Here is a 19,628-nt window from a genome sequence, read left to right as displayed (position 1 = left end):
CAGTATTTGTGAAAAAAGCAACTTTTTTTAAAAATTGCATTTTTTTAAACCTTATGTTTCACAAGAGAGTTCAAAACTTCAGTACTCTAGACACCAACATAGTGAGATTCAGTCAAATACACCTGGGCATAGTAGCCAGGACCACAGTATTCTAAAATACGGAAAGAAATATTAAAATAAATAGACAGTTGTATGTCAAACCAGTTTAGACATGAAGAGCCAGATTTTGGTGCTATGCAACTATGTAACTGGGGTCAGCAAGAGAAAGATAAAACAGATTCCACTTGCTGGAATATGAATAATCTCTCTCGTATAATAGAAAAACATACAATATTGTATTTATAAAACTCCTCTTATCTTGAGGGAACCCAAGCAATGGGTCAATCCTATTATTCTCTCAGTTACAGCAATGTAAGTTCAGAGTAACTCCACTAGCTTCAATGCAGTTATTGTGGATTTATATTGCTGTAACTGAATCCAAAATTTGCTCCTGCTTGCATAAAGCTCCATTAAATGCAGCCACCTCTCAAGTAGAGGGTTGCAGCCAAGAAGGTATACAGCACACTACACACAAAGAGTCAAGGAAGAGAATTCTTGGCCAAAGACAGTAGAGAAATTACGTATTTTAACAAAAACAACACAGGCTTTTTTAATAACCACACAAAACAGACAGCACATTTATTTTTTAAAATATCAGCCGAAACAGACACAACCACAATACATTTCATGGTATTCTTCAGACCTACTTTGGAAGAATTAATTGGGGGTGATTATCCTTTTGAGATTTGAACCACTACGGTAAATTTAACCAGCCTCCTGGTTAAACCACACCCTCCCCAGCTACCATTCGCAAAGGTAACCCTGGTCCTTGTGTATACATTCATCAACCTGTCAGCTGGAAATAAAGGCATGCTATTCATATCTTAATGTCATAGACTACTGTGACTGCAGGATATTTTGTTTGTCATACTCAAACATGAGCATGAAATACCAGTGAATTATGTATTAATTTCACATTTATTGCCTAGCCCCCATTTATCAGCCTTATAGAAAACAAAAACAAAAACAAAAAACAAAGAGGATGATAAACTCTAACTCCAGCCTTGCCTTACTTGAATTACATTAGGTACTTTCTTGAAAAAACTTTTGGGGATAATTTCTCAGGAACCTCAGTTTTAACCCCACCCTCAAAGATCTTACATCACAGTGCCACACCAACATGACTCAGCCCCAGCTAGCTCAGAAAGCAAGATATATAAAGCATACTACCCAAGTCTCATCCCCAGCCTGGCATTAGATTATACTGGTGTGAAATCACTGAGTTAGCCCCACACATCCATATATTTGAATCATTTTCTTGGCCTTTTAAAACTACATGGAAAACAGAGACTGAACCAAACACAGCTTGCCTTATGTCAGTGTGGGTGCAAACTCCACAGATAGCAATGGACTTTCATTCACTTAAAACCAGGGCGGAGTCCAACAGTCTGATTTTTTTTCCATGACTGTCACATGCAAAGCACTGTATCCAAAAGTGATTTATTTTAGTATTCTTAGATAAAATCACTTAAGTGATTTTGTTTTTCTGGAAGGACGGGAAGGCTGCCTTTTACATATTGTGTAGCCATGCCATCGGTAAATCTGTTTCAATTGTCTCTGCAGTTATCCAGGTACATCAGCAGCACGCTTCAATTGGAAAATCAATTCATGTCCAAATTACTTAATCCTTTCCAGATGTCTGACATAAGCTCTTCTGTCTCTCACTTACATTGTTTTGTGTTGTTTTTTGAAGGATGTTAGGACAATGCCAAATAGTTATTGTCACAACTTTACAGAAAAGTTTGGGGTTGTTTAGGATTTATTTATTTATTTTTCAGAAATCTGATCTTGAGATATTGCTGTCTAGTGGTTTGCAAAGGCAGGTAGGAGTCAGGAGTACTGGTTGTTTCCATCCTTGACTGCCACTGACTCACTGTCTGAGGGGGGGAAGTCACTGAGAGCTAGATCCACAAAGGGGACTTGATTTAGCATTGCAATACCTAACTTTAGGAGCCCTGCTGTCTAGTGGATCCTTAGTCATGAGTTTCGCATCCAGGTTCCCTTTACAAGGCACAGAGATTACAGCATTCTGCTCTGTTGGGACTTAGGAGACCTAGGCTGATCCCAGTTGCAGAGCAAGCATCTGAACCTGGGTCTCCTACACCCCAGGTAAGTATGCTAACCCCTGGGCTATGTGGCAAAGAGAAAAGAATCGCCTCCTCCACCTCCTGCAGGATCTGATCCAGTAGGCGTGCTCTCAGGCAGCCTCTGAGAATGCCTACTGGATTGGGTCTGCAGATGGGACTGGAGGGAGAACACCTAGGCTGAGAATCCCATTGAGGCTTAGGTGCCAGGCATCAGGTTGTAGGTGGCTCTGTGCATGCGCCTACTGGCAGATTTGTAGGTGCCAAAGGGACTTTGCTGGTGGAAATTTAGGTGCCTACAGGGTTAGGTGGCAGCTGAGCAGAGGTTTTGAGGATCTACATTTTGGATGTAGTTGCATAAAGTGGCAGCTAGCTCCCTGAACCCTTTTGTGATCCAACCCCTAAACTCCGATCTTTAACATGATCTTTAACACATCAGTGGCATGCTGAGGTGAGGTAGGGGTACTATGTCCCCAGATGCTGGCGGGACGCCAGCCGAGCTCTCTGTGGAGGAGCCGGCCCCGCCATTGCAGGCAGCCAGAGGCCTGGCTTTCACGTCTCCACCTGACTGCTGGGGGCTCCCATTGCGGTGGAGGGAGAGGGGGAGAGCAAGCGTCCTCCTGCCCCCTGGCACTAGGCACAGAGGCGCCATAAACAGCTGGGAGCGACGTTGCTTGCTGAGTCGCTTCTCTTCCCGCCCACTCCTTCCCTCACCAGCAGGACTCGGAGCAAAGACTTGCTTGCTCCTCCTCCCTCGCTCCCCTCACTGGCTCAGCCAATAGGAATGCAGCGTGTGGCAGAACCAATACCAAGGCTGGGAGCATCACAGCACCTTTTCAATCTTGAAACAAACACTCAGCTTGAAGGAAGCTGCAGATTTCACCATGATCTACCCCCACCTTCACATTGACACATTAAAAAAGCAGGAGCAAGCTCCCTGTGACACCCGTAGAGACCGGGCTGCTCAGGTGGGGGAGGGGGCTGCTGCCCCAAGGGATGATTATCCTCACAGACAGCCCAGCTTTGGAAGTTTAAGGACACCAAGGAGCCGTAGGGATCCCATCCGTGCAGGGGCCAGGTAGCCAACCTGTCTCACCACCCCCTCGCCACCATGCAGCCATGCAGCCCACGGGCATCTGCCTCTGTCACTCCCGCACCACAGCGGGGTGGGGCCGAGCAGGAAATGGGCCCGCAAACCCCTCCCCCCCGTGGGGCGCTACCACCGTCGGGGAGTGGGGGCGCCAGACTCACAGTACGCCACTGCCACACGTAAATTGGATATAATACTTACCTCACAGGATAGTTGAGACTTACTTAATTGACAGTAAATAGCTTTAAGATCTGTTCTGCAAAAATTCTTTTTTTTTTTTTTTTTTTTTTTTTTAATAATAAAAGAAGTGCATAGACATTAAGTACTAATTGCTGCCAGATGGCCATTCATTATCTCAGGCAGTCAGACCAGCAGCTTCTTTCCAGACATTTTCTTCAGTAGGCTTTGAGGGTCCGCTTTTCATTTCTGGATCTAGGTTTTTGCTCTGAAGAGTGCCAGCCCTTTGATTGTCCTAAACTCAGCACTTAGTTTACTGATCCAGGGAAATGCTTCAAACACTTGATGCCACCACTGCAACCACCAATACCATTTTAACACCTTAGAAAGGGGAGATGGCCCCCTCGCTGCGATGTTCTGACCTAGATCTAGCAACAAACATGCTTCCCTTTTAACAAGTTGTTGGCGAGGTGAGTGAACTCCTGTTATGCATTCTAGAGGGACTGCAGCTGAGGGACTGACCCTTATGTTACACCACCCTGAAACTGGAGAGGGAGGCTCCCTGTGCTGTCCTGCAATCAATGCACCAGCTCCAATCTGTATACCACACCTCGTCTACTACAGCAGGGATGCTATTGCACAATGAAAAATAAATGTTTGTATTGTAAATACCCGGCAAACTACAGCCTTTTCGGCAGCCCCCCTCCGCAAGAGGGGTTGTGCATCACATCACCCCATGCTTATGCTCCAATATGTTGCTCAAGACTTGGAATTGCTCCACCTGCTTGTGTTTGCTGTTAGGAGCTGGAAGAATTTTCCCTTCATCTGTTTAACAGATGCTCAGATTTTCATCTCAGAAAACAACATGTCATGCAAAAATGTCTTCAAAATAATTAACAGGATTCCCAGGCACTTCTCTTGTGAAGTCTGCATGTAAGGAAAAGCTCAGACAGTTCTGAAGAAACTGCATCTCTGGACAATGTCTGGGACTTTTACAGCATCCTTTTACATCTTCCTGCATGACATTTATTGTTATTTATGTAATCCAAAGGGGGGTAGGGCTGGTATGTAGAAAGCCTCCACAACATTAGGAGCATAAGCAGTCCTGTAACCTGTCATGTTCTTATAATGAAGTAAATTTAGCTGAAAATAGAGAACAAAAATAAAGTATATTTCCAAAGAGAAAAATCAAGTTTATATTTATAATCCAAAGCATCATAACTGTCTCTTTCCTCTCCCCCAAATTATTTTCTTTCAAAAGAAAAAAATTGAATAAATACAATATTCCAGTATTGTAAGATGTTACAATGTAATAATTTACTACATAACACCCTCTCTCACCCATGCCTTGCAATGTACAAGTTCAGAAGTGTTTAGAACTTCATAAACCTCATCCTGTTATGGCTCACATACTCCTTAACATGGCAAAAGTCAATCTGTTTTTTTTTAATGTAATGATAACATGACAAAATGTTCAATTGTCAAGTGAGGGCACATCAGATATAAGCCTGTGTGGCTAACTGAGTGATTTCACTCCAGTATAATCTGATGCCAGGCAGGAGATGAGATGTGGGTACCATGCTTTATCTCTTTATAAGAGACCATGAAAGCAGAACTGAACTATCCCACAAATGTTTGTACATTAGTAAGGCTCGTGTTACAAGGTTCAATGGCCAAAGTGTTGAGACTTCACTCCATTGATTTATCATGGGAATTCTGACATAAAGTTACAGATTCCCTAGAGGATAAACAGTCTGTGTGCAGTGGTGACATGAGCAAATTTAACTGCCATCATGTGATCTCATAAAGGCGAATACTGAGAATTAACATGAGTTTTTTAATTTCACTCGTAGGCTTGAAATGAGAAGGCCGGCTATGGGGTGGATCCAAGGAGATAAAGCAAACACTGTTCCTCTGATCCACAGCCCTACACAGAAGTCCATTTCTGTGGAGGTTTTGGGGAGATGGTGGAGAGGGGCATTATTATTATTATATTATGTTTGTATTACCATAGCACTGAGGAGACCTAATCATGGACGAGCACCCCATTATGCTACGTGCTGTACAAACACAGAACCAGAGATGGTCTCTGCCCGAGACAGCTTACAATTTAAGTATAAGACAACAGGTGGATAAAGGGGGAGTACAAGGAATCAGTGAGATTCAGCTACAAAAAAAACAGGGTTACTAACCAGTAACTGTTGTTCTTCGAGATGTGTTGCTCGTATCCATTCCAATATAGGTGAGTGCACGCCACCGTGCACTGGTTCCCAGAACTTTTTTTCCCCCCTTAGCAGACCCTTAGTAAGGTCAGCTTAGGCGCCCCCTAGAGTACCGCGCTCATGCCGCGGTATATGAGGCACCGCTGACCCTGCGGGCCCTCAGTCCCTTCTTTCTGCCGACTCTGACAGCGGGGACAGAGGGTGGGTGTGGAATGGATATGAGCAACACATCTCGAAGAACAACAGTTACTGGTAAGTAACCCTACTTTCTACTTCGAGTGATTGCTCATATCCATTTCAATATAGGTGATTAAATAGGTGGGTAGGAGTCATCGGTGAGCTGCTCTCATCAGCATGGCCCTGCCGAACTCCGTGTCCTCGCTCGCCTGCTGCACAATGGCGTAGTGGGATGTGAAGGTGTGCACCAACGACCAGGTAGCTGCTTTGCAGATGTCCTGCAGGGGCACTCGTTCCAGGAAGGCTGCCGATGAGGCCTGGGCTCTGGTTGAGTGCGCTGAAACAGCTCCTGGAAGCGGCACCTTCATCTGCTCGTAGCAGCACCTGATGCAGGCGGTAATCCAGGCGGAGATGCGCTGGGTGGAGTCAGGTGAGCCCTTCATCTGGTCCACCACTGCCACAAACAGCTGCGTCGACTTCCGGAACGGCCGTGTCCTCTCACTGTAGTAGGCCAGGGCTCGTCTCACGTCCAGCGAGTACCATCTCCGCTGATTAAACGGAACTGGGAGATCACCATAGGCAGGAAAGCTGGATGGGGTCTCAACCACATCTTGTCTTTATAAAAGCCGGTGTAGGGGGGCTCCAAGGTTAAAGCTCGGAGACCCTCCTAGCCGACGTAATGGCCACCAGGAAGGCTACCTTTCAAGAGAGCACGAGCAGCGGGCATATAGCCATGGGCTCAAAGGGGGGTCCCGTTAGTCTGGCGAGGACCAGATTCTGGCCAGGTAGGCACCGGGTCACGGACCTCCAGGTACAGCCTCTCCACCTCTTTGAGGAACCTGACTGACATACATGGGAAAATAAGCGGGTGGTGGAAGGCTGAGATGGCTGCCAGGTGTACTTTCAGGGAGGCCAGTGTGAAACCCTGGGGCTTCAGGTGGAGCAGATACTCCAGGATCGCCTGCATAGGCAAGCAGCTCGATGAGATGCCCCAGGACTCCGCCCAACAGGTAAACCGTTTCCACTTGGCCCGGTACACAACCTGAGAGGAAGGTTTTCTGCTGCCCAGCAGAATCTGTTGGACCTGCGCCGAGCAAGCTCTCTCCCCCTCCGTCAGCCACAGAGCCTCCAGGCAGTCAGGTGGAGGGAGTCCAGGTCCGGGTGCAGCAGGCGACCCTGGTCCTGGGAGAGCAGGTCATAACGCCTCGGGAGCTCCACAGGCAGTGCGATCGACAGGTCCAGCAGCATGCTGAATCAATGCTGTCTCATCCAAGCTGGGGCGATCAGTATCACATCCTCTTTGTCCCTCTTGATTTTCAAGAGGACCTTGGGCAGGAGCGGAATGGGGGGAAACGCATACATGAGGGTCCCTGTCCAGTCTATGAGGAATACGTCAGAGATGGAGCCCGGCTCGCAACCCCGGAGAGAGTGTTGTGCAAAATTAAGCACTCGGGACTTTTTCAAGGGGAAAAGGCAGTATGCCGCATTTATTGACAGAAACTAAAGTAATAACTAACTTAAACCTACACATACACACACACACACACACGCGCGCGCCCAAACATACCAGAAAGCGTTCTATAGTTATATATAGCTACCAGTCCTGATTGTGGCTTGAGATCGTAGCTAGGGTTCGTTGCTGGAATTCGTGGCTCGTGGCAGCTACCTGGCCAGGGAAGCTGGGCACGAGGAGAGCAGGGTCCTTGTCGGGCGCGCACCGACGCTCTTCTTTAGATGATGTGTAGAACGCTGTTTTTCCCCCAAAGCCTTGAAATCTCACCCAGTCTTTTATAGGTTTTTCAGTTCTGCTGTGTCACGTCGCTTCTCTGTGACCGTTGATTGCTGGTACAATAGCAGACGTGACTTTCAGCTTGTTCTTTGATGTCTTTGATTAAGTTTGATTAAGTTTTTCTGGGGTGGATCCTTCTTTGCTTTTTGGGGCTATGTTCACACTCTTCAGCCTAGGATGGACTTCACACTTCATCAGGACAACTTCATCAAGACAAGCTGGCAGTTTGGATCTGACTCACACACACATACACCCTCCATTCATACCTTGTTCAGATAACTATCTTATTCATCTAAAGGTTTAGAAAGGGTTTGACACAAGATGGAGTACATAGGGTCAAAATGGGGTTTTTACACAAGATGGAGTACATAGGTCAAAATGGGGTTTTACATTCACAATATGGAGTATGACTGAGAGAAGTTCAAATGTTACATGATTTCAATAATAACTATATAGAGGTTGATACAAATAAGGGTATGAATTAAAGCTATGAATTAAGCTACAGGGTTACAATTATAATTTTATTCCTACAAGAGCAGAGCCTCGGGCACTTCCTGTTCCAGGATGATGCGAACAGGTCCAGTTGGGGAACACCCCACTTGCGGAAGATAAAGGTTATCACCTCTGGGTGTAGTGACCAGTCATGGCGGGGTAGAAACGACCTGCTGAGGTGGTCCACCTCGTCGTTCCATATATCTGCCTCTCACCTCCCTGGGGTCAGGAAGTCATGCCTCACTGCAAAGTCCCACAGTCGAATGGCCTCCTGGCAAAGGGCCAAGGAGCACGCTCCCCCTGCCTGTTCATATAGAACATGGCCGCTATATTGCCTGTGAGGACCTGCACCATCCTGCCCCTCAGGAATCTGAGGAACACCTTGCAGGCCAACCAGACTGCCCTGAGCTCCCAGACGTTGATGTGGAGGCTCTTCTCCTCCTCCGACCAGAGCCCCTGGGTGCTCAGGTTGGTGCTGATGTGGGCCCCCACCCCACATCCGAAGCATCCGTAATTAGGGTGACTGATGGGGCTAGATCCCAGAAAGAAACCCCTCTCAACATCTCCCCGGGAGTCCTCCACCAGTTCAGGGAAGCCAGGACCTGTGGGGGAACCGTGACCACCCTGTTCAAGGAGTGCCTGGCTGGTGCATACGCTGAGGCTAACCACGCCTGGAGAGGCCTGAGTTTGAGGCGAGCCAGCCTCACCACATACGTGCAGGCCGCCATGTGCCCCAACAGCTGCAGGCAGTGCCTGGCTGTCGTCGTGGGGCACCTGTGTAGTTGGGCGATTATCGCGCCCATCGCCTCGAACCGAGGCTGTGGAAGGAATGCTCTGGTCTGGGTAACATCCAGGGTGGCCCCGATGAAATCTATGCGCTGAACCAGAGGGAGAATGGACTTCTGCTTGTTTATGAGCAGCTCCAGTCTGGTGCATGTCGCGCAGGTGAGGGATAGACTGTTCCGAACGTGGGCCCTGGACCTGCCCCGGATCAGCCAGTCGTCCAGATAGGGGAAGATCTGCACCCTTCTGTGGTACAAGTGAGCCACCATCACCGCCATGCACTTCGTGAAGACCTTGGAGGCGGACGAGAGGCCAAAGGGCAGGGCCAAGAATTGGTAATGGGAGTCAGCTACCATAAACCTAAGGAAGTGCTTGTGGCTGGGAAGGATGGAAATGTGAAAGTACGCATCCTTCAGGTCGAGGGTGGCATACCAATCTCCTGAATCCAGAGCAGGGATAATGGAAGCTAGAGAGACCATGCAAAAGTTGAGACGCCTGATAAACTTGTTCAGTCGGGGGAGATCTAATATGGGTCTCAGGCCCCCTTTTGCTTTGGAGATGAGGAAATACCTGGAGTAGAATCCCCTCCCTATTTCTTGTGGAGGGAGTGCTCCCACAGCCCCTAGGAGGAGGAGGGAATTCACCTCCTGCAAAAGGAGTTGCTTCTGAGAGGGGTCCCTGAAGAGGGACGGGGGAGGGGAGGGAGTCTGGGGGGAAAGCTGTAAACTGAAGGGCGTATCCCCTGAGAACTATGCCGAGGACCCAGCGGTCTGATGTAATATTCTGCCACTCGGCATAGTAGGGACTGAGCATTTGAGCAAACGGGAAATGTGGATCCAAGAGAGGTATCAGTGCCACCCTTGGGCGCACCATCAAAATTGTTTCTTTGAGTTAGGCCCCTTAGAGGGCCGTTGCTGGGAGGCCGCGGACGAGCCGGAGAGGTCGCAGCGCCCAAACTTCCTACTCCTGTCTCGGCCCCTACGGAGCTGAGAGGATCTGGGCGATGGCCTAGGGGGTGGTTGGGCCTGGCATTGGGGCTGCAGCCGAGACTGATGCCTCGAGGCCTGGGGGGTGTAAAGTCCCAAGGACCAAAGCATAGCTCGCAAGTCTTTTACAGCGTGCAGCTTCTCATCTGTTCTGTCCGAGAATAGGCCTGCCCCAACGAAGGGCAGGTCCTGGATGGACTGCTACACCTCCTGGGACAGCCCAGATGACTGCAGCCACGAACACTGCCGCATGGCTATTACAGAGGCCATGGCTCTGCTGGTGGTGTCCGCAGCATCACTGGCGGTTTGCAACGCCACCCCTGCCACCGTGACGCCCTCGTCCAGGACCGTGGCAAAGTCCACTGCCTGGTCCTGGGACAACCCCTCTGCGAACATTCTCATCGAGTTCCATAAGTTCAAGTTGTAACAACCTAGGAGGGCCTGATGGTTCGCTATTCTCAGTTGAAGGGCCCCGGTGGAATAGACTTTGTGGCCGAACAAATCAAGTTTTTTATTGTCCTTGTTCTTAGGCATGTTGCCCGACCCACCCTTCCTGCCTCTTTGGTTGGCCGCATCAACCACCAGGGTCCCTGGGCCTGGGTGGGTGTACAAGAACTCAAACCCCTCTGCTGGCACATAGTACTTTTTCTCGGTGCCTTTAGAGGTGGGGGCAACCGAGCAGGGGTTTGCCAGAGAGTCTTGGCCAATTTAAGGACTCTCTCATGTACAGGGAGGGCCACTCACGATGGTCCTACTGACCCAACCACCCCAAGGAGGGGGTCCTCCTCCTCAGAGAGCTCCTTAAGTTCGATATTCAAGTTATTGGCCACCCTTTTAAGGAGCTCTTGGTGGGCCCTGAAGTCAGGGATGGGCACCCTGTGGTCCCTGGCGGCTGCCTCATCAGGGGAAGAGGAGGAGGATTGTGGAAGGGGCCCCCAGAGGATCCCTCCTCAGGGTCCGATTCCTCCTCTGAGGAATGGCCCTTAGTCTATTGGCTAGGTGGGGGGGGGCACCGGCTGTGCCACTGAAGATGGGACAGATACAGTGCCTTGCCCCATCTGCATCCCCCGTGGGCCCCAGTATGGCCATTGCCAGGTCCCTTGTGGCCACCCCAATGCTGGCATCGGTGCTGGCTGCAGGACGTCATGGTGGGACTTGCCCCTGCGGGACCCAGAGCACTGGAGCGGTGCCGGCGGTGTCTGCTCGTCTTTGCCGGGGACCTGTCTCTTGATGACCCCGACGAGGTTGAGGAGCGTCAGTGCTGTCGTGAACAGTGCCAATGGGCAGATGCACGGCTCGACGAGCTGGAGGAAGAAGACCTCCGTCTTAGTGCTGAGGACTTCCGGCGCCACTTGCCCTTCAGGGACCAGGAGCGGTGCCGCCCATGCTGCCTCAGTGCCGAGCCCGACTTCGAGGATTGCGATGCGATGTGTCGAGGTGGCTTGTACTGTCAGTGCTGGGTCCTTCGGCACCGGGATCTGCGCTGGACTCCGCGCCGGGGATCAGGACCAGTGCTGTGGAGGCGAGGGGCTCGATGACGGGGTGCGGGAGCCGCACACACTGCGCGAGGCAGACCTGGATCGACGCTGCCTCAAATGCGATGCCTCTGGTGCCGTGGACCATCCTCAGTGCCGCGGTGAGGAGGAGCTCGACGACTCGTAGTCGGAGCTCTGAGGGGAGCCGCTACGCTCAAGCCTCTCTGGCCGTCTGGAGGGAGACTTCACCCCTGATGGGGGTCTCGACCACCCACCTGAGGCACCCAGTGCAGGTGTACCCCGGGACACCAGTCCCTGTGCCCTCGGCTGAGGGGGGGACGGAGGCATAGGCATGGTCATTAAGGCGCGTGCCGCGTGGAACGCCTCCAGCGTCAACGGTCCTTGCAAGGGTGCTCCCCCACCCCCAGGAATTGGGGGACGCTCCCTGCGTGGAGATGCAGGCGCCGGAGCAAGCTCAACAGGCCGTGGCTGGTTCATCTCCTGGCTCGGCCCTGGCCACACAGGCAGTGCGGGGGAGCCCTGGCGCTCAGTGCCCTGACATCGTCTTTGCTTGGGCACCAGAGACTGGCAGCGATGGGTCGATTCTGGTGCCGGTGGAGTGCTCTTCACCGAGGAGATGCTCAGTGCTGCAGGGGAACGCACCAGTTCAGAGTCCGGGAGGACCGCCGCCTCCATCAAAATAGCCTTCAGCTGGATCTCTCTCTCTTTTTGAGTCTGCGGCTTGAAGACTTTGCAGCTCTTACATTTGTCCCGACGATGCTGCTCCCCCAGGCATTTAAGGCATCGATCATGGGGATCGCTTACAGGCAGAGGTTTGCCGCAAGCGGCACAGGATTTAAAACTAAGAGAGCCGGGCATGGTCCGGCCCTAAGTCCCTAAGAGCACTTCTATTCTAAATCTAACTATCTACACTTAAATCTACACTATCTACACGTACATCAGTGTACAGATGGACTTCTACAAAAAATCCTCAGTGTTAGTAGCACTTCCAAATACCCCCTAGCAACATTATCAGTGAGTGGCAGCTAAGTGAGTGACAGCCCTTAACTAATTGATTTCTGCAGGAATTTGCCATTTTTGAGTGCTGATGAATCAGAAACTCTGATCTTTTTAACAGTTTCTCCCCTTTTTCCCCGCAATATCATCCTCTTTTTTTGATACAACAGTAGCTACTAGCTCAATGCCGTTTATTGTGCAACTGGATCATCTTTTTGTTATGTTTTTACATTAACTAACATACCACAATATAAATAAATAATATTTAGATAATGCTAAACGAAAATAATTTTTGAAAGGATTTGGAACATCTTGCTTCAGAATTTAAACCAAGCTCTAACTATTAGGGATTAGGATGGGACCTCCATCATGGGGGGTGGATGATCCCACATCCATATTCCTCTGAATTAGCTGGTATTGGACACTGGACTAGATGGCCCATGGAGCTGACCCAGTTTGGCAATCTCTGTGTTCCCATGTTAATGATAATACGCAATCCAATAATTCACAAAGATAAATTGTTTTTAATTATATTAAATCATCAAATTATCCATGTAAAATATGGGTAACTAGCTTCATAGATGAGAGAAAGAAAAACTATTTTCCACTTAGGGCTCTTCATTAGCAATTTTACATTTCCTGTGCCTACTCAATATTGGAATTATTTTGTTAGCAAAAATAAATCCATTAACATTGACCTGAGCTGCACAGCTAAGCCCTGCTCACCTAGCTAACCCTTAACTAACCCTTAAGTTTGATGAAACTTTGTTTCATCAAAAAAATAATCAAAGAAACAAAAACAACCCAACCTAAAGGAGAGGTAAAAATGAGACAAACTCTATTCGTTGTTTACCCGTCTTTTTAAAATTACCAGTCACTTTTGGCAATATGAACCATTTGAAGAATGCTGAGTTATTCTTGGTTACACAGTTGTGATGTATTTATTTATTTGGATTTATACAAAAATGAAAGTGGTGCCATACAATGCATTGGATGTCCCTGGCATTAGTAACAAGAAAATATTTAAATAAAACATTATTTTAATAGCCCCTGCCCTGACAGCCGGCAGAACACAGTCCCCTATGATACACAAACAATGCCTTTCCCCTGCAGATCTAGCCCCCTGAAAATAAAACATTATCCTAATATTTTAGAGCTCTAGCTATGTGCTGTAATTGCTGAGGCAGAGTTAACTGGAGATGTGTAGCATGCCCCAGAAAAGTAAAAAGAAATTACTTTTGTGGTATATGTGTCAGCGTCCTCAACATAATTCTGCTGCAATTGCTATTTCAGGAATAGCTTAAAAGCTCTAAAAAAGGAGGAAACTGACTCGTGACCCAGCAGGAAAGCATTTCCTATAGAACACTAAGAATTCAAAGCAAATGTAGCTTCTCAACAACAGAACACATAGAATGCACCCTCCCACAGACTTAAAATTGCCTAGAAGACCCCTGAGGGTGTTGTCTGTCAATATACAACATATTTTATTAAATCACCACCAAAAAAAAGGTTTCTTCTTCATAAGACAAAATATTATGGCATCATTAATCTAAGGCACGGACATCGATCTCTCATGAGTGAGAAATATTTTCTTACACCCAATCTGAGCATATTTACAAAATTATCTGGCATAGTAGATTATAATGAAACGACGTGGGAAAGAAGAGAATATCTAAAAACCAGTAGATTGGAGGAAATGTGTGCTAGATACATTTTTTTCTTTGCCTAAATGAACAGTCTTGTTATTAAAGTAGCATATATATAAAGGAGTATAACTATATACTCTCTTTGACCCCAATGGGCGGTGGATCATTACAGATGATGGTGTCTCATTACAGATACGTGGATTTGCTGTCCAATTCCAACATTCTTGTATACCAGAAATCTCATTGGCTTTAAGGGGAGTTTTGAGTATGCAAGACCAGCCAGAGGAGGAAAATTGACATTGCCTAGAATATAGCAATTAGAAATGATTATGAATTGCTGAGAAGGCTCACACTAGCTGGAAAAAGCATGGGTAGTCTGCCTTCAGTATCAAACTACTGTGGTGCAATATACCTTCCAATTTTGGGATACTCCGTGTGTGTTCATACATATACGTGCATGTTAGAATCTAAATGAAGTGCTTGCTGTTCAAGTAAATCAAACCTAATACCAGTGGTTACAGAAGAGTAGCAACATTAAATACCTAAATGGATTAATAAAGGTACATTCATTGATTGATTTCACAAAGAAGCATTGTCTAAAAAGATCTACCTAACATGTGTCACGTCTGATTTTGTACTGCTGCACAGAAGCACATTCTCTAATGGTATTTGGCAGGTGGGAGGAATAATACCCACAGAACCAAATGCTCCTGGACTTAGATTAAGAATGGCTTCAAGTGTTAGAAATGAAGGATGTTTCATTCTAAAAGAGCCAATACAAGGCAAAGATTCAGTGTCTATACTAATTATAATGAAAAGCCATCCTGCTACCCATCATGCTTCAGTAACCATGAAAACCTAACCTGGATATCACTCACACAAATTAGATCAGAGAAGTTTCTAGTGGCTCCATCCTGAAATTGAAGCAGTCATACAAAGATGGAAACATTTCTCAAGGACACTCCATAACAAACTACAGCATCTGCTCAGAGTAACCACTATAATAAATGTCAATTTTGTTTTAATGTCTAGTGTCAAAAGCTATTAAGTACAAGACATCTGAACCCTGGTTATTGCAGAACCGGTTAACTCCTATGACCAAAAGATCTTGCATGCATGAACATGATGAGCATGGCACTTTCTACAACATCAAAAATCTCAAAACAAATACTGTAACAAATCTGTGGATATCCAGGGCTTCACAGTTGTCACTTTATTAAACTCCAGCATCCTGCCTTCAGGGCTGTCCAATACAACCTTAACTCTAGCTTTTTGTGTATGGGCATTACAATACAAATATTTAGTACATGATCATACAGTATTTCTTAAATAATGCCATACAAAATCATATTTTCCCTTTTTTAAAACATTACATCTTGTAATTTTTTCTAACCACTAAATACTTATATTAGTTTCATTGCCATAAGGGTCCAGATCCTTAGAATGGCTAAGTGTCAGCAACTTCTACTCAAGTTGGGAGTTGGAGGCACTTGTATGGATACAGACACACACATTTTTATGATATATTCATGTCTCGCCAAGGTAGGAACCTTAATAATATTCTCTGTACCCATATATGACACGTTTAGGAGGACATTCCATTCTTTTACAGACACTTACACCATGGATAGTAATTAATGTCAGTACTTCAAGACGTTCTCCACAGAAATACATGTACAATGTTATATTGTCTAATTTTTTATGACTTGTTTGATTATCGCTCTAGTTACACTTCTACATAATTCTGTATTATTATTAAATATTCAAAATACACTAACATTAAACTGTTTGAGTGAGAATTGTGTATAGAATTTATTCCTGTATTTTACCAAGCTGAAAGGTATCAACATATTTCTAATAAGACAACTACAAGTACATTGAAAATTGAAGTTTTCCATAGACTTACATAAAATGTATTTGTTTCCAGATGTAACATATTTAATTGTATTAAGTAGAAATATATTAATGAAACACAATGAACAGCAATACACGTTAAAGAAACACCATTGAGAAGGTTGTAATCATTGAAGGAATTAATGTCTTAATTTTCAACAAATGCCAGCACATTTTCATTGTTTCTCTAAATTGCATTTCATCCATAGAATGTTGTCTAGGGACAGTAAACAGCATAGTTTTCATATGGATGCTATTTCTATGGCATATAGGCCCCAATCCAGAGATCACAGAAGTCAATGAAAGCCCTATATTGACTTCAGAAGGTTTAGGACTGAGCCTATAAAGAGTTCAATATACCACAAAAAGGGTAACATCTGGATTTAAGGTTGTAGAAAAAATATATTTGAGAACCCATATATTATCACACAATTAAAGATTTAGGAGCAGAGTGTCAGCTAGTGTAAATTGTCACATCTCCATTGAAGTCAGTAGAGTCATGACAATCTACACCAGCTGAGGACCTGCCCCATATAGCACTATTTCTGCACTAGGGCACTGTAGTGAGGCAGAGATGACCCCGCCCTGCCACCCTCACAGAAAGTGCAAGGGCAGGACAGAAAGTATAAGAGTAGGACCCTACAGCTCAGTTGGGGCCAGAGCAGGAAAGGAGGCAGACATCCCTCCCAGAGAGCCAACCTGCAGTAGAATCCTGAACCAATCATGTGGAAAACAGGCAACCCGCTGTCCCAAGAAACAGAAGACCCCCCGTGAAACACTGGAGATAGGGTCGCCCAACTGCAAGCCAAAAAGCCCAAGCCCAGCGGTGATGGAGTAGCTGCAACAGGAATCAGTAGGAAGTAGCTCAGAGAAACCAGATGTTAGTCCAGTTGTACTGCCGGGACATGAGGTAGCGACCCCATGTTTCCCTGCTGACCCTGCGGTGAGATTGTCTGCCACTGCTATGGCTCTGGGCTGGGACTCAGTGGAGCAGGATGGGCCTGGGTCCCCCTGGTCCCAGCCCCATACACAGGGCTGGGTGTGCGCCAACTGCTAAGACAGAGGGCCAGAGCCATAGACTGTTGCTGTTCACCCCAGCCAGGAGGCTGGGAGCTATAGATTGTTTAAGTGCTAAACCCATGCCCAGGGACCTGGGCCCATAGACTATTGTTATCTAACCCAGCCAGAAGGCCAGGCTACCAGCCAGTTGGGACATGCAGAACCCTCTTGCAGGAAACCTGAATGGCTAGTTGGCCAACTTGCATGGTTCCATGTCTGACCGCCTGATGAATTTCTGGTGGGCGTGCTGGTTTCCTGCCATTGCCAGAAGGGGGCACCCTAATTCCAAGAGGCAAGAAAGTTACAGGCACTAAGTGCCATTTCCATGCTCTAGGCATTGTACAAAATTAAAATATACAATACAAAAACTAAAAAACAAACATATATTTACTAAAGAGAGCTGTATTTTTGTATAAAGACTTGTTCAAATTTTCCTAATTGAGCTGCATAGCCTACCTATCTGATGAATAAGGATTAATATTCTCATTTTACAGATGGCAAAACAACGATGTTAAGTGACTTATCCAAGGATACATTGAAGTAAATATCAGATCCAGAAGCTGAACCCAAGTCATGTGGCTCCTAGGCCACATGGATTTACATAGTGCTTTTAATCGGTAGAGCTCAAAACACTTGACAATGGTGGGTGCACGAATAGCCCCATTTTACAGACAGCATAAGTAGGCACACAGATATGAGGCAGCTTTTGAAAAGCTCAGTGGATGAGACATATGCCATCTCCTTCAAAAAAAATCATGGCTCTCAACCCAATACTTCCATAGCTTCCCATGTGATTTTGAGCATGCCACATGACATAAGTCCATGTTTTATTTATATTACATATTTCTGAGTTCTCCCAATAGAGTTACATTGAAAATAAATTTGAGAAGGAAAGGGGTAGGACATTGCTGATCTCTGTGTTCAAAAAGAATTCTCTAGACTAGAACTGGAATTGGAAAGAGGGTTAATTTAAATTTCACATTTTTTAATAAAAAGTACAAACATAAAACTGATATCACCAGTTTCAGTGGGGTTTGCAGAACATGTCACTATAGCATTCATATATTTAAACTAGTTCAAATTTATTCAAAGTAGCACAGTTGAATTGTTCCTTTGTGTTGAATTATACTTTAATTTATGGAATTGTCTTTTGATGGTATATGTTTACTATGGGCCAATTCTGCTCCCAGTTGTACCAATGTAAATCTGGAAATATTCCACTGATTTAACTGCTGAAATTCAGCTTTTGAAGAGAATGGATGTGTGATATGATTGACAATGCAAGAGAGTCTTTTACCAGTGTATCACTGGCTTATAATAAGCTCAGGTAACAAGTGACTGAAAATAGTTACCACAGGACACTTGGCAGTAATCCATGTGAAATGACCTGAGTCCAGTTTCCACAGGACAGGTGACTACATCTCAAACACCAATATGACAACTGGCAGTGATCTGGACTTCAGTTGTCAGTGTCCGGAGAGAGGTTAAGGATGAAATAGGCGGAGAGAGTACACCACATTGTCTCTCCAGAAGTCTCCATCAAGTCCTATAACGACTGAAGCATGGTAATTGTGTAGTGCAGGCAGATTTCACTGGCAACTCCCCTTCTACACTTAGTGGACAGACAGAACTACAGCTTCCAATGCTGTGAGTGTTGTACCGTCTATAAACATTAAACTCACTTCAGATAGAGAAAACATGTAATGATCTCACTTACAAACCACTTGACACAAAAGCCACATGGGATTTTGGAGCATTTTATTTTTAATTTCTATATTTTAAAAAGTACCAAACCAAAACACTTCAGTGAAAAAGAATAAACTGCGATGCCACTATTACTTTTTGAGAGAAAAGAAAATACACTCTACACTATTTTACTGTTTACTGGGCACAGTTCTGCTCTCAGTTGTCACTGGTATAATACGAAGAGGAATTCAAAAGGTAATGTTGGACCTACTGGAACTATCATTTCAATTTATTCAGAATATATGCATTATAAATACAGTGTTATACAAAAATACGTGCATAGTACAGTATACCATACAATATATGTGCACAGTACCTGAAATTCAAATGGAGTTCCTTAATAAATATGCTTGGTTCCTTAAAACCGAAAGAAATTACTTCACTTTTAAAATATAAGATAATATTTTCTAGTCTGGATACTTTTTAATATAATCAAATGCATTTTTAATACAAAAGCTTGTCAGGTTTTTCAAATCTAAATGGTAATTCTCTCATTTTATAGGAGAAATTTCTATTTTCAATCCTGACCCTCAGGTATCATAGATTTAAGACTAAAAGGGAACATTATGCTCTGATCTCCTGGGAACATTAGTCTGACCTCCTGCATAAACACAGGCCAAAGAACTTCACCCAATATCTCACCAGTTTCTCCTGTCTTTTGCTAGTATTAGAGGTTTGCTAGTTTCATCCACAGCACACAAGTGCTGTGCTCTTGACAGATCTCATATGCTACAGAAGGATGGACTTAAATTATTTAGAAACCAATCCTATGGAGGCAGATCTCTGCACCCACAGAGTCCCACTGACATCAGTGAAGCTCTGCCCATGCTGTTCCCATTGCAGGATTGAAACCTTAGATTGAAACCGCAAATGGCGCAGAAAGTAAAACTGAG

At 45.7% G+C, this 19,628-nt stretch overlaps 1 protein-coding gene across 4 annotated transcripts in view; it reads right to left on the bottom strand.

The window, feature by feature from the left end:
* The window catches only part of PID1 (phosphotyrosine interaction domain containing 1), a 138,665-nt gene that overhangs the window by 59,669 nt on the left and 59,368 nt on the right, over nucleotides 1-19,628 (bottom strand). The gene's annotated exons all lie outside the window — the stretch shown is intronic.

This window comes from Emydura macquarii, unplaced genomic scaffold, assembly GCF_026122565.2.
Source record: "Emydura macquarii macquarii isolate MOO-44397 ecotype Brisbane River unplaced genomic scaffold, CSIRO-AGI_Emac_v2 contig_18, whole genome shotgun sequence".
NCBI classification, from domain to species: domain Eukaryota; kingdom Metazoa; phylum Chordata; order Testudines; family Chelidae; genus Emydura; species Emydura macquarii.
The sequence above is the reverse complement of the archived record's forward strand: the minus strand, read 5'-3'. Positions and strand labels throughout refer to the sequence as shown.